General features: G+C 37.2%; 1 long non-coding RNA gene across 1 annotated transcript; it reads right to left on the bottom strand.

Moving 5' to 3' along the window:
• Positions 1-7,092: 7,092 nt before the first annotated feature.
• On the bottom strand, positions 7,093-10,126 carry LOC147578505 (uncharacterized). Its single transcript, XR_015254299.1, has 3 exons — positions 9,996-10,126; positions 9,368-9,469; positions 7,093-7,362 (listed from the first exon to the last, which is right to left on the bottom strand). It is a non-coding gene; the product is annotated as an uncharacterized LOC147578505 (long non-coding RNA).
• Positions 10,127-15,412: the final 5,286 nt, after the last annotated feature.

Below are 15,412 nucleotides of genomic sequence, written 5' to 3'. Positions count from 1 at the left end.
CCCAAAAATAACTCAAAATGGATTTAACATCTAAATGAAACATGAAACTGTAAAAATCCTAGAAGAGAACACAGGCAATGATTTCCCTGACATTGGCCATAGCAATTTCTTTCTAGGCAAGTTTTCTAAAACAAGAGAAATAAAAGCAAAAATGAACTATTGGGGTGCATCAGTATAAAAAGCTATTGTACAGTGAAGGAAACCATCAATAAAGCAAAATGTCAACTTACTGAGTGGGAGAAGATATTTGCAAATGATATATCTAATAAGTGGTTAATCCAAAATACATAAATAACTTATATAACTTAACACCAAAACAGAACAAAACAAAAAATCCAAAACCAAACAAAACTTGAATCCAATTAAACATGAGCAGAGTATCTGAAGAGACATTTTCCCAAAGAAATCTTGTTTATATTGTGCTATATTCCTTTACTACACTTTTAATTTGTATACTTTATATATTTTAATTTAGTCTTAATATTAATAAATACTCTGTGACAATAAGGATTTGCTGTATATAAATGCTGTTTGAAATTTTTTTTAGGTTCTACTTGAAAGACAAAGTCCTATTACTGATAGAATGTCCTATTGGCCAAATAGGTTAATCAAGATTTCAAGAACTTTGGGAAGATTGCTACAAACATACCTTTATTTAATTAGTATGAAGAAGGAAGTAATTATGCTAATCTTTATCTGAGTCATGTCTTCTAGGAAAACAATGATGGTTGGGAAATCCTCTCACCATTTTGTTTTCCAAATCTCCTCACCATTTTCTTTCAAGAAATGGTTAACCTCACCACAAAAATCCTTTCCTGTTCCTCATATTACGATAAAAAGACTCTCCTCCACCTCTGCCTATTTGCAGTGACTCAGATTAGACCCATCTCTGTCCTTCTTCATGATTCCCGTAAGATTCACTGATAATGTCTTAGTTTACCTGCCTCTATAGAACTGTTATTCATTAGTGAACATTCTCACTATTGTAATAGCATAATAGAATCATCCAATACTGATAGAATTGTCCAGTACCTTTTCTCTTTCACAAAGGGTTGAATGACTTGGAGAGGATTCTTGAGTGGATACTTGACAAAGGCTTTCATCACATCCATTCTTTGTCCTTTAGGTAGCCAGATGGCTAAAGAACATAGCACATAACAACTAACTGGCTCTATTCACAAACTCTTGGCACAAATATAGCTACCTAAAGCAGAGGAAACTGTGTTTTCAGTTCCTCACCACCAACTGATATGAGTTGAATATCGTAAGATGACCTTCTACTTCAAAGTATCTTACTCCTACCTTATTGGTATATACTAACAAACCTATCAAAAAAAATGCAAGGTTTTCATTCAGTGCATGATACATAGTGAATGCTCTATAAATATTAGTCATATTTACTATCATTAACAAAGTGCTCACAGTTCTTGTAAATTAAACTTTCATTCCTCTGGCTTGGAAGATCTTCCACATCTGACATGTTTGCTAGTAGATGCAAATCCTTTTGGAATAGGTAACATCTAAACGTATTATTGGAAAAGCTCTAGATTAGTATGAATTACAACAACAGAGGAGCCAAAGCATTCTCTGTAGAAATGGGTGGCCAAGAAAAGAGAAGGCACTACAAACAATCTACTTATAATTTGGCTTTATACTGGTCACTCAAGGTCATGGCTGTATTAGGATAACAAATTTATACTTTATACTCATATGTACAACAGAAAACTTTCTTTGCCTATATCCTGTATGTTATCTAACCTTCCTTGAAAGCATTCCACCACTACATTAAATATGTATCCGTTCCACTGACACGTACACATATATACGTGTGTGTGTGTCTGTATATGTATATTTTTCTATGTATATCGCTTCCAGAAAAAACTAAATATAGTTCAGTCTGGTAAACTCAATCCAATCTGATATTTTAGATTTCAGGTCTTTTTCAGGTCAAAAGAACTCTTGAGCATACCTTCCTCTTCCTCCCTACTCCTTTTCTGGGTAGAATTCTGATACAATGTGATATAAGCGTTAGTTTTCATTTTATCTCAGAAAAGTAGGGAATGAATACTGGGTCTTTGATCCACATGGTAACTTTGAAAGCTCCCTGGAAAATGCTGTGGTGTGTCTGCTCTAGGCTACTCTCTGAATTGGTCATCACTGAAGCAAGATCAGTTCTATTCAGTCATTAAAACCATCTTGTAAGGACCACTTGTCCTTAGTCAGAAAGTCTTTATATATGGTGGCTGCTTTGTCCTGATCCCAGGCCTCTGCAGACTCACCAAATTTCTCAGTTTCTCTGTGGTTCTTCAATCTAGGCACACAAAACACCTGAATTCCTTATATTTCATACAGGGCTTGGGAACTAGATGCAGAGGCATTTCAAAAAATTTTTCGGGATGCCTGGGTGGCTCAGTCAGTTCAGCATCTGACTTCAGCTCAAGTAATGCTCTCACGGCTCATGAGTTCGAGCCCCGCCTCAGGCTCTGTGCTGACAGCTCAGAGCCTGGAGCCTGCTTCAGATTCTGTCTCCCTCTCTCTCTCTGGCCCTCCCCTGCTCACACACTCTCTCTCTCTCTCTCTCTCTCTCTCTCTCTCTCTCAAAAACAAATTTAAAAAAATTTAAAAAATTCTTTTTCTTTTCTGAAAAAATTTTTCTTCTTTCTTCCAGAGTGATATAATATTCCCACATCATGATAAATGTGACTGTGTTGAGCTACACATAGAGATTTGTGGCCTTCCCAGGGAAATATGTCACTGGCTAGTGCCACCATACTCCAGTTGCCTGCCATTTCAGGGTGTTTCTTCCATTTTAGTTTTCACATCCTCTGTTCTCTCCTTGAAAGATGGAGAGCAAGGACACATGGATCTGATCTTTCTAACCTTTCCACATGTCTGTGTGCTCTTTTTTTTCTGTACACTATTGCCATAATGGGAGAAGTTTATTATTTACCAACCCATTCAAGGCAGAAGCCACCCAATATCCACCTCCATGCCCCGCTTTCTTCTGGAACAATGGATCCTAAGAACTTCAAGAGACCCTGATGGCTAGGACAGATGGGCATCTCCATGATAAGCAGTATGAGAGAAAACCAGAGGGCTTACCCTCTAATGTACTATTTGAGAGTCTTGGTATTTTATATGACTCTCTGAAGGAGTGGAAGAAACACTAAAAATAATTGAGTTCTAACTTCCCAGCAGGCCTAATGGATGAGAGCTCTTCTTTGACCCGCACTGGATTTAAGTAGATTAAAAGAAAATGAGAAAACTGTACATCTCTTGTAAACTTTAATTTGTGGACAACACACATCTGCTACATTATGTTGTTCCTCTCCACAATAAGTTCATAATTTTTGATGATTTACTTAACATTCACAAAGACTAATAATATGGATTTAGAAATTGATAATTTTAATATAATTCTAGATTTTAATTTTACTTTTAATAGATTTAAGCCTTGCATGCTCTTTTGCATAGACCATAATAGTTATTGATTCCTTTAAAGGTAAGTGAACTTTTGCTGTGTGTTATACTTAAACATTCTTGGTATCATATGGTATGACAAGTATATCATATTTGCTATATCTGTATTTTTAACAGTTGTGGCTTTTGAGAATTTGAGTATTTTAGAGATAAGACATACTCAACCCACACATTAATTCTTTATGCTGTGCAAAATATCTAAATCAATAAGCATTTTAGAAGAAGAAAAATCAATACTGCCCAAACTCCAGTGAGTAGAATATGTCCTTGTGCTTCACATAAGTGCTGAAGATCTGTGGGGAGACCTATAATTGGATTGATTTTGTTTTTGGCTTTATAATACATCTTGATTGACCATGCTATATTACCAGCATCACCCTTTGCAGTAAACTTTTGCATCCAGGATCAGAGCCCCATTTTCAATTGTGCATGTTTAGTGCATGACAGCTGAGGGACATCTGGGGTCATCTGCTTAGAGATGGATACAAGGAAGCTACTATAAAGATAAAATGTCAAAGGCAATTTGCAAACTGATTATTGTTATTATTATTTTTTACCAAGGCCACTGCCATAGAGAAGTATAGCATTTTACCTTATCCTGGAAAAAAGAATGAATGTCATAAAATTGAGTTCTAATTCCCTAGCAACAGACCGGATGAAGGCCTTCCACTGACCTTTATTGAGTTCAATTAACTTAAAATAAATAAATGAGACATTTCCTACAAACCTAACTCAAAATGCTAATGTAAATATGTTATAACTATATAGATAAAGGAGTACATAAATAATCCTATAAGGTATTACTTCCAAAATCATATATTATCAAACACAAATATATTTTCATATTGCCTATATTTTAAAGTCAGTTATTTGTTTGAAAGTTAGACATCCCTAACTTCCCAAGCCAGGGTTTGCTTCATGTGTTCTTTTCAGTTATAATTAGGCACCAAGTTTCACCCAAGTGGATCAACTGGGTTTCCCATTTATTCCTCTTCATCACTTACTATGGACTTAATTGTGTTTCTCCCAAATTCGTATGTTGAAGCCCTAACCCTCAATGTGACTATGTTTGGAGACAAGGCTTGTGGGAAGTAATTAAGGTTAAATGAGGTCATATGGGTGGGTCTTATTTCAGTAGGATTTGGAAACCCTATAAGAAGGAGGAGAGAGAGAGAGAGAGAGAAAGAGATCTGCTTCCACATGAATCAGAGAAAAGCCATGTGAACACATATTGAGAAGACAGCCATCTGCAAGTTGAGAAAGGACCCCTCACCAGGCCCAATCATGCTGGCACTCTGATCTCAGACTCTGACCCTCTAAAGCTGTGAGAAATACATTTCTGCTGTTTAAGCTTCCTAATCTATGGCATCTCATAATGACATCCTGAGATAAGACACCAGCATTTGTAAAAGTAGCCCAGCCTCTTACAAATTGGGGTCAATTACCTCTGTTAATGTAATGATGGCTCTTCTTGCCTGCTGGCCCTTGGTCACCAGGGATCTAAACAGCCATGGTGGCAACTGTGGCTTATAGTTCAGTGTGTCTCTTGCTGTGTCCCAAGAGTGTGTCCTTTTTGGAGACAATGTCTTCTAGTGTTACAGAAACCAGAGTTTCAAGGATAGAAAACATGATTTCCTAAGTAGGTGTTCCTAAGGAGAGTGATGGTAAGAGGGAGAACATTCCTACTAGCATCTCTCAGTTCTCAGGTCAGTGAATTCTTTTTGGGAACACAGCATCATATACAGTTTTCTGATTTAGTACATGTACTGAGTCCTAAATTTAATATGTATACTGAATCCTAAATGATGACATAGTCATCACAAACTATCGCTTCCAAGATGGTACTTTACCATTTTCTTCAGAGGGCCATCCCTATATTAGAGGAGACCAGCTCCTTCTGAATGTTGCAGTTTGTGACATAATCAATGGATCCCATTTTTATAGGCTTACTCTTGCATGCTCTTCGCTGTAAAATGGGTCATTTGGTTGAATGCTACATTATATGAAATTTAATACCTGAAATCAGATACACCCTGATTCTGACTCAGGTCCTATAGTCAGGAAAGGAAAATCCATTCCTGAGAGAAGTATTCGTATTTGTAAGGATAAGCCCCTGGCACTTCTAGAGGAGAAGGGTCAGTGTAGTTAACTTTCCATCGAGTGGCCACTTGGTCTCCTTGAGAAATTGTGTCATATTAGTGGCTCAGTATTGGTCTTTGTTGCTGACATGTTGGACATTGAAGGGCAGTAGTAGATAGATTAGCCTTGGCAAGTGGCCTGTGAGTAACTTCCATCAATGCCACATGACCACTTTGTCCATATGCACATTATACCACTTCTGGGGTGACCAATGATGATGACTGGCTAATGTTGACTAGTCGGGTATTTTGTTTTCATGGTTGTTTAGTGCCTCTTCTGTGGTAAGCACTTCTAGTGAATATTAATGTAAGGTACACAAATCTTCACACTTTTTATCTTCTCTCAAATGCTCACCCACATGCCTCTGCCTCAGTCCTCTTTGTCTCAGATTCTCCAGTCTTATTCCTTCCAGGCTCCTGAATAGACGGCAGGGATATTGGACCTGTACTACCGTGGACTACATGAAATGCATGATCACGTATACTGTTTTTATCTGTACGCTTTAGAAAGATATTCTGTCTCCAATGCTTTTCAAGGCCCTTTCTAATGTAGCTACATCATAGCTACTTTTTTTAAAGCTTACACTCATATACCATACTGACTTACTAGAAAATCAGGCTTGTCCTCTTTCTTAGTCTTTCAACCTGTCATTTTTAATCCCCCTCATAAAAACATAGCAGTGAGCTAGGATGGTTGCTTGTGGGCCTTGATGGATGATATGGGTGGCTGCGTATCTGCTCATGCAGCTTTCTTGTGCTTTCTGGTCCTCCTCAACCTCAATTCCAGATGTACCATTTCCATTCTGATGGATGCTGCTGGGCCTGTCCAGCTTCATGATTTGATGGTGCTAATAGAATCTTTTAATTTTTTAATGTTTATTTATTTTTTAAGACAGAGACAGCACAGAGGAGGGGCAGAGAGAGAGAGACAGACAGAGGACCTGAAGTGGGTTCCACGTTGACAGCAGAAAGCCCAAAGCAGCACTTGAACTCATGAACCATGAGATCATGACCTGAGCTGAAGTTGGACGCCTAAGGGACTGGGCCACCCAGGTGCCCCTAGTTTGTCTTTTAATTTGGAAAGAATAGCCTGGCATGGCCTTTATCATGGAGACTCATATTTTTAATGAAATGGAAGATCTCTGAATCTCTCAATTGTCATAGGGCTTAATCCCCATTCTCTCAGTGCATGTGTTTTATCAAGCCTTCCAGGCTATTAACCACTTCATGCTGAATCTGCCTGATCACTACTATGTTACTAACAAAATAATCACTGTTGGGTCCTGCAAAACATTCAGAGAGCACAGATCTATTTGGACTATATTATGAAAGAAAATGGAAGAGTTCATATAACCTTACAGGACAAACCTGTAAATGAATATTTTTTCCCTTCCATGTGAACTCAAATTATTTCTGATCCTATGGACTACAGACTTGACACCTTAAAAGGAGAAAAGGATTTGATAGGAAAAGCTTCAGATTGAAGTGTAATTGAAAATCTAGGCTAGGATCATGAAGAGTTTTCAGAAAACCTTTCCTTGAAGGAGTTCAATGTCAGACAGAAATGAGCTGGCTCTAGTAGGCCACCACTCTTCATTATTGCTGGCAGCAGCCTAGGGAAAGCATGGCGTTGGTGTGGCTGCTAGGGAGGAACACAGGTGTTCTGGAAACTCAATCAATCAACTATGCTCTCTGCAGCAGATTTTTCTGGAGGGAGATCCAGACCGTGCAAATCCATAGTTGCCTCCAAAAGAAAAAAAGAAAATGTCTGTTATCTCTGATCTCTCCATAAAGATCATGAATTTGAAATTATTTTCACATTCACAGCATTGTCCCTCAAGTGGAAACAAACAAACAAATCACTTCTCAGAAGTTCTCATCCTTATCTCCCTAAATAAATATTGAACAAATATGTAAAGAATATCAGTTTTAAAGGATTCCGAGTAATTACTCTGCTCAGGGCATTTCAGTCTGACTCCACCTGTAGATGTATCCTCTCACTCCCTCTGGTGCTCATGCATCCTGGCTGCTAGAGTAGATGGTATTTTAGGTGGCTGCATTGCAGGGATTTGATTATTTTCTTTTTTAAAATTATTAACACATCTTGCAACCATCAGGTGTAAGTTATGGGATTATATATAATTTCCAGGGTTTAAAAAAAATCTACCTTTTCAGCATTCAGACTGACAAAATAATTACCAAACTGAAGAGGTGCCATGCTAAAAAGATTTGTAGATTAGGCAGACATATAGAGGTTTTGTGCTTTAAAGCAAGAAATGTCACCGACTGACTGTGCTTTGAGACCTTAATGTATGTTTTCCCACGTCAAAAATATATGTAAACGTATTTAATATTATTCTTGGAAGTTTGTGCGAAGTATTACCTGGTAAAAAAACAAGACATATTTGTTCTGTTAGTTTTTCAGTGTGAATACACTATACCCTAATGGCCTATTAGATACAGAATGCAGATCCTTCTTATCTTAAATTTGTGGTTGTCTGCTTTGACGAAGCAGTCTGTATGGTTTTGTGTGTTTTTAATAAAGAGTCTTTGCCACTCTGTGTTCAAACTACTCCTATCTTGTGGCTTTAAACTAATCTCCACATCTGTCTACAGGGTTCTTCACTGTTTACTGTTTCCTCCATATATTGTTTCAACCGTCTGTGAAAATATTTCTCTTTTGTTGCTTTTTTCCCAGAGACAAAATTTCTCCTTCTTCCATTAGAGTAAAAATCATCAAAATAGACACTTGATTTAAAATACATAGGTAGTAAGGTATATCCAGCATTCTTCAGTGTTGAATTAGTAATACTAACATGTGTATATATTTAATTTATTATTTATAAATATATATACAAAATATACAATTTTTAACATCACATGCTTTGAATAACAAATTAGTAATTTAAAATCTTTTGTTTGGCAGTGAAATATAATACTCTCCTTAAAAAAACACTGACTCCCTAAGAAATGTAGAAATACCATTGAAGTTAAATTTAAGTAACATGGCTACAATGTAACTACTGTATTGGGTGTTGAAGGAAAGATTTTTCTTATTCAAAACTGAAAACAAATATATTTCTTTTTTTTTAATTTTTTAACGTTTATTATTGAGAGACAGAGAGACATAGAGCATGAGCAGGGGAGGGGCAGAGAGAGGGGGAGACACAGAATCTGAAGCAGGCTCCAGGCTCTGAGCTGTCAGCGCAGACCCCAACACAGGGGCCGAACCCACAAACCATGAGATCATGACCCAAGCCAAAGTTGGTTGCCCAACCAACTGAGCAACTCAGGCGCCCCAGAGCAAATATATTTCTTGAGAAAAGAATTGTTTGTAAATAAAGTCTTGACTTCATCTCCCACTTATTCTTCATCCCAATCCATTCTGAGTTTTCCTTCTACCATTCAATTTAATTACCTTTGTACAGGTTGCAAATGTTTACCAAATCCTATGGACATTTATTCGTTCTTATTTCACACAGTGGACTTAGGTTGCCATAGTTAAGCACCCTTCCTTTGTGACTTTTCTGTCTTCATGATGCCATATTTGACTGTTTTATTTTTCTCCTTTTTTACCTCCCTTGCCACCATAACTTGATATCCGTAATTGACTCATCAAAACATGTTTCAATATTCTATGAATACTAATTTTGTCTTACCTATTTGCCAACTATAGTATTCAGCTACTGCTGTATAACAAACAAGTAGAAAATTTCAGTGGCATACAATATTAAGAATTTGTTTCTTACATGTCTGTAGGTTGGCTGAAATGGCTCCACTGATCTTGGCTGGGCTTATTCAGGCATCCATAAACTGGAGGTTGGATGGATTAGATAAAATCACCTGGACAGCTTTGATTAAAGTCTAAAGACAGATTTGAAAGTCTGCAATCAACCCTGTGGTTCTGCTTTATGTGTCTCTCATCTTTCTGGACTAGCAGACTAGAAAAAGCATGTTCTTTTCTTGAAATGACAGAGGTGCAACAGGGAAAGCCAAAGTGTTTGGTTTTGTAAGGACTACATTCAGTGTTTGTAAGGACTACATTCAGAATTGGCACAATACTAATTTCATTCATATTCCATTGATTAAAGAAATTCACATAATTGAGTCTAGAGTCAAAAAGCATAGAGATACACTCTACCTTTTGTGCAAGGAAATGCATTATTACACGGCAAAGGATGTGCTTATAAGGATAAAGAATCGAAGCCAATAACTTAATCTACCACACTGAGCTAACTTACTAATGATATTGGTTATCTTCAGTTCACAAATAGATTCCATTTTTCCCATATCAGGATCTTTACACATAATAGTCCCACTTTCTGGAATATTCTTCTTTTATATAAGATTCATATCCTTGGAAGTATCTTTTCTTACCATTATAGAACAACCAACAATTTTGTCTCACTTTTTCATAGTACCCTATTGTTTCCTTATAGCAATGTACAGAATTCTATGTATTATTTTACTTGTTTGTTGGATGTTTCTTCCTCCAGAATTCAAGCTTCATGAGAGTGAAGGGTATGTCATGTCCCCCATTGTTCCTTAGAATCTAATGCAATATTATGCATATGATATTTCATCAATAAATATTTGTTGATGGATAAAATGGAAAAAATATGATTAGGGAAATTTTTCATTTAAAGTTTATAGAATACAGGTAGATTCAGAAACATTACTTCTGGCCCTTTATGCCATAGAAATGTCTTTGTTGTGGTTGAAAGGGGGAGGCCAAAAGGATGGTTATTAAGAATAATGAAGTGTTGTTTTCCTTTTTTCTTCTCCATTTCTTTCCTTCTCTTTTCTTTATTTTCCTTTCCTTTAATACTCTTCTTTTTAAAATTGTTTTTAAGTTTATTTATTTTGATAGAGACAGAGATAGCACGAGTGGGGGCAGAGAGAGAGGGAGAGAGAATCCAAGGCAGGCTCCCTGCTGGCAGTGCAGAGCCCGAAGTGGGGCTCAAACTCACAAAGCATGAAATCATGACCTGAACCGAAACCAAGAATCGGGTGCTTAACTGACTGAGCCAGGTGCCCCTTTCCTTTAATTTTCTTTTATTTCACTTTGTTTTGTTTGTGTTTTCATTCATAAAGCCTGTTACATTTCTACATTTGAAAGTGAATCTACAGTGAAATAATATCACAAAAACAGAGTCCAGTGAGAACATCATTGCAATGGTGAAGAGGAGAAGATGATTTGGAGTACGTGGGCAAAACAGAAATAGGAGATTTGAGTGGAAGGTGGTGAGTTCCATCTCGGACATGTGAAGTTCAAGGGGTTTATGAGACATCTGAATGGAGATATCTGATAGGCCATTGGAAGTGGAGGCTAGAGAAAGAAATTTGTTCAACGTTAATGCATAGTATTTGTAGCCATGGCAGTGGGTAACATTGTCTCTGGGGAATAAGTGAAGAGCAAGAATGAAAGGCATCCTAGAACTTTGCCCTAAGGAGCTCCAACATTTAAAGCTTGTTTAGAGGAGATGACACAATAAATGGAGATGAGAAGGCACAATTAGAAAAGTAAGAGGGACACTATGGCATTACAACCACAGTGGAAGAAACTGTTTTCTGAGAGAGAAAAAAATTATGAACTAGGTTGATTGCTATGGAAAGGTTAAATAAGATGTAGGAAGCATAGTATCCAGTGGAGATGGACACGTAGAGAACCTTTTTTATGTAATCAAGAGGCATTCAGAGGTGTTCTGTGAGGGGAAGCTAGAATGGAGGAGACTGTACATTAAATATGGGCAAGAAAAAATGTCATCAGGTGTAGATTAGTCTTTTAGAAGTTTCTCCAAGAAGAGGAAGAAATGCAAATATAAAATCATCATCCCCACCGTGTAGTCCCACTCCTAGAATATCTTTGTTTTCCTTTATCACACGAAGTAGTCGAATATCTAGAAGTAAACTGGCTACCCTTGAGTTTGAATTTTAGCCCCACCAATTATTAGTTATTTTATTTAACCTCTAATCCTCAGTTCCTCATATGTAAAACTGGGGATAATGATAACAACAAATTTGTTGTTCGTAAGAATCACTGAAATGATTCATGAGCATACGAGTGCCATAGAGGAGATCCTTCATAAAGATGTGATTCTGAAAGGGCAAACTTTAGAAGCCTTATAACAGTAAAGCACACTTTGTCAATTGGAAGCCTTTTTAATATATTTTTAAAATTAATTTCTTTTCTTGTCCTTAACTTTGGTACCATGATCCTATACTTTGTTTTACTATCCTGTGATTATACTTTTCTTTTTTACATTCTTTGTCACTATTTATCCCCTCAGTGTTTGGAAACACATTATGCTCTTGGTTTTCCCTGTGACTCTCTGATTGCCTGAGTTTCTCTCCCTGGTACTGCAGCAATTGATTCTTGACAAATAACATCCTTACATCATAGTTGCAATTATACAAGGATGTGGGCGACTCCCCAGACTACAGTTTCTTTTTTCCCTAGGACTACAGCTTTCTGGGCAGGTATTTCTGTCATTTGTTACTTACCTCTTGGGGCCTTATTAATATTAGAAATTAAATAGTTCAGTAACTTGCTCTTGCATAGAATATATTCTATGGTGGACATTAATTCTGTATCAAGCACTGTCATATATAATAACATTTTTTCTTTTGATAACCCTATGAGATATGTAGTTAATATTATCCTCGTTGTAGATGAGGAAAAAAAAAGCATAGAGAGGTTGAAAAAAATTGTCCAATATACACAGTTACTGAATGGTGGAGCCACTATGCCCTACAGGTCCATAGATTGTTGTAATTCCAAAATCCAGAAGTTCTAAAAACCATATATTTTTTAGCTCATTTTCTGGCAAAAGAAACTTGACCTTAACATGATTTAGTCCAGGTGCTTAAGATGGTATAATATATCAAGGGAGAACTTTTGTTTGGACAGGGATTCCCAAACATATTTGCAGGCAGTAGGGAAAGATACTCAAGGAAAAAAGGATAATAAATTATTTTGACACATATATATATTTAACTATATATATATTTTTCTACCTAACATGATGCTAAGTTCTGAATATGCAGCAATGAACTCAACATAGTGTCTCATCTCATGGAGTCTATATTCTGTGCCGGAAGGATTGTTGCTAGAACAAGATTTTAGAAGGGGTAGGAGGATGCAAAGTGTGGTTTACTGATGGCAGTGTCAGCATCACCTGGGAGACTGACAGAAATGCAAATTCTCAGGCCATCCCTGAAGCCTGCTGCATCAGAATCTCTGCCAGTGAGGGCCCGGAATTTGTGTAATAACTCTCTTTACCTGATTCCTGAGCACACTTAACTGTGAGAATCACTGTCCAGAGCACACACAGAGGGATCAGCCTTGTTAAAGAGGAAGGAAAAATGGGAAAATATATTGAAGTTCTGAGGTGAAGTTCTATGGTGAAATGAGATGAAGTAGATTCCACCAGAAGACTTTTACTTTTCATTGACACAGGGCTGAGGTTACCTGCTGAGCATATACTGCATGCTCCTGAACCCTCTGCAGTTATGTCTCCCATTGTGTCCTGTGGAACCTCCACTCTAGTCAGTGTTTCCCAAATGCAGTAGGCACCTTTCTATCTCCTGGCCTTTCTCGGTTATCTGACCTGCCTTCCTACTCCTCTAAATTTATTACCATCTCCCCTCCTACAAGCCCACCTTGAGTCAATGTAGCCTTCTCACAGAAGTGCCTTTCCTATGAATTCTGGTTGCAGTCTGTAGCAGTAGAGGTGTATTATGGCTAGACTCGGGAGCCAGGCGACTGGGTTTCTAGCAGCTCTAGAACTTAACATGTGATTTGGGGGAAAGTGACTTAAGTTTTTTGAAGGTCGGTTTCTTCATTGTAAATTGGAGATGATTATAGTATGTACCTCGTAAGTACACTTGGTACATAGCAAGCACTCTCTAATTCCTAGCATTTATTGTTTATTACCTACTCCACACTTACCCTCAACATATGCTACCTATATAATTACTTATTTTCTGTATATCCATATCTACACACAAACGTGTGTATATACATATCTATCTATCTATCTATCTATCTATCTATCTATCTATCATCTATCTATCTATCTATATGTATACATATATACATGGTTCTCATCTCACTTGAAAGGGCTGAACCCTAACACCTGTCTGGGACTTAATAAATATGTTACATAAACAATGACATCATAGTTCTCCATTGTATACTTTCCCGCTGGTATCCTGGATCAGACCATCCCTCTTAATATATCCAATACAGTATTCAGGAACTGTGTTCCATGTGATTGCTTTGAAAGGGAAAACACTAATGTGATAGGAACACTGAGCCACAAGTTTGAAAACCTCTATTTCAGAGATTTTCAGGCTCAGTCCTGTTGGCATTTTTAGCTGGGTAATTTATTTGCTGTGGGTGTGGGGGCTGTCCTGTGTATTGCAAGATGTTTAGCAGTATCCCTGGCCTCTAGATACCAGACGCCAGAAGTGCCCCATCCCAGTTGGGAAAATAAAAATTGTCTCCAGACACCAGCAGATGCCCTTGGAAGGCAAAATTGCCCCTAGTTAAGAACAACTGATCTACCACTGATATATTTATATTTAAACTTTGTCACTTCTTAGTTATATGCAACCTCGGTTGGGTCACTTCACTACTTTAAACCTCTAAGCCTCAGACACCTCATCTGTAAAATGTGTGTAATAATAGGTACTGCGTGGGAGTGTTATGAATACTGAATGAGAGGCTGTACTGCAGGGCCTTGCACAGAGTATATTGATTATACGGTTTGTTAACCTAAATTGTAGAAGTCCCTATAGTCTATCCGGGCAGAGCAAAAGAAAATGCTAAAATGCACCCAAAGCATGGAAAAAGACCATGGCCATGTCTAACTCCCTTACTTCTCTCCTACTTTAGTATCACTTTCCACTTGATTTGACCCACGTTTGCTATACAGCTAAAATTGGCACTGTTTTAAGTAACCTTCACGCACCACCTGTCTCTTCTGGCAGCCCCGACTTAAAGAGAGACAAATCAGAAGTGGAAGAAGAAGAATAAAACGCAACCAGAATACCAGCAGCCAGGGTAGATAGGATACTGTAGTTAGAGACGGTGAATTCTTTGCCTTTAGGGCACATATCCCATTCTTGGGTGGCTTCATGGAGCTCTAGAACCTAGAGCAAATTTGAGGGGCACTATTCTTGATATTTGAAAACTAACATTCGTTAAGTGGGTAAATTAATTATGACAGAAAGTAGACTATTAAATATTCTCTTTATATCTTAGTAGCTTAATGAAACAGCTATTTATGTAAGATGAAATTATTCTTCAGAAATTATTTGGTTCAGCAAACTAATTCTATCTTCCCATCATATTGAAACCATAAATAAAATATTATAATTATAGAAATAATTGTGAATGCCTTAGAATGTAAAACCAAAATTAAATATGTCAAAAGATACAGATATGGGGTTCTTTCCCAAAGGATGTGGTAGCTCTTAGATGTAATGAAAAACTTGATGGACCAACAATGTTGCTACAGAATTGAGCTGGTCTGTTTAACTGGAACATTTTTCTTTGCATAGATTTCTCAAAAATGTCCAGACTGTTGTAAAAATATCTTTGTTCATTTTCCTATCTCAAGAAGCAAAACAATTTGAAATTTCCTTGCCAATACATGTTCTTGCAATGCTGTAAGGGTCTTCATTCTCATGAAGAATGAGTAATGAAGAGGTAGAAAACTTTGTATTAAAATATGCATAAAATTAGTTTTAACAGTTTGCAGACACCCACTGTTTTTCTTAAATTCATC

This window comes from Puma concolor, chromosome C1, assembly GCF_028749965.1.
Source record: "Puma concolor isolate L17-30 chromosome C1, mPumCon1.1.hap2, whole genome shotgun sequence".
Classification (NCBI taxonomy): domain Eukaryota; kingdom Metazoa; phylum Chordata; class Mammalia; order Carnivora; family Felidae; genus Puma; species Puma concolor.
The sequence above is the reverse complement of the archived record's forward strand: the minus strand, read 5'-3'. Positions and strand labels throughout refer to the sequence as shown.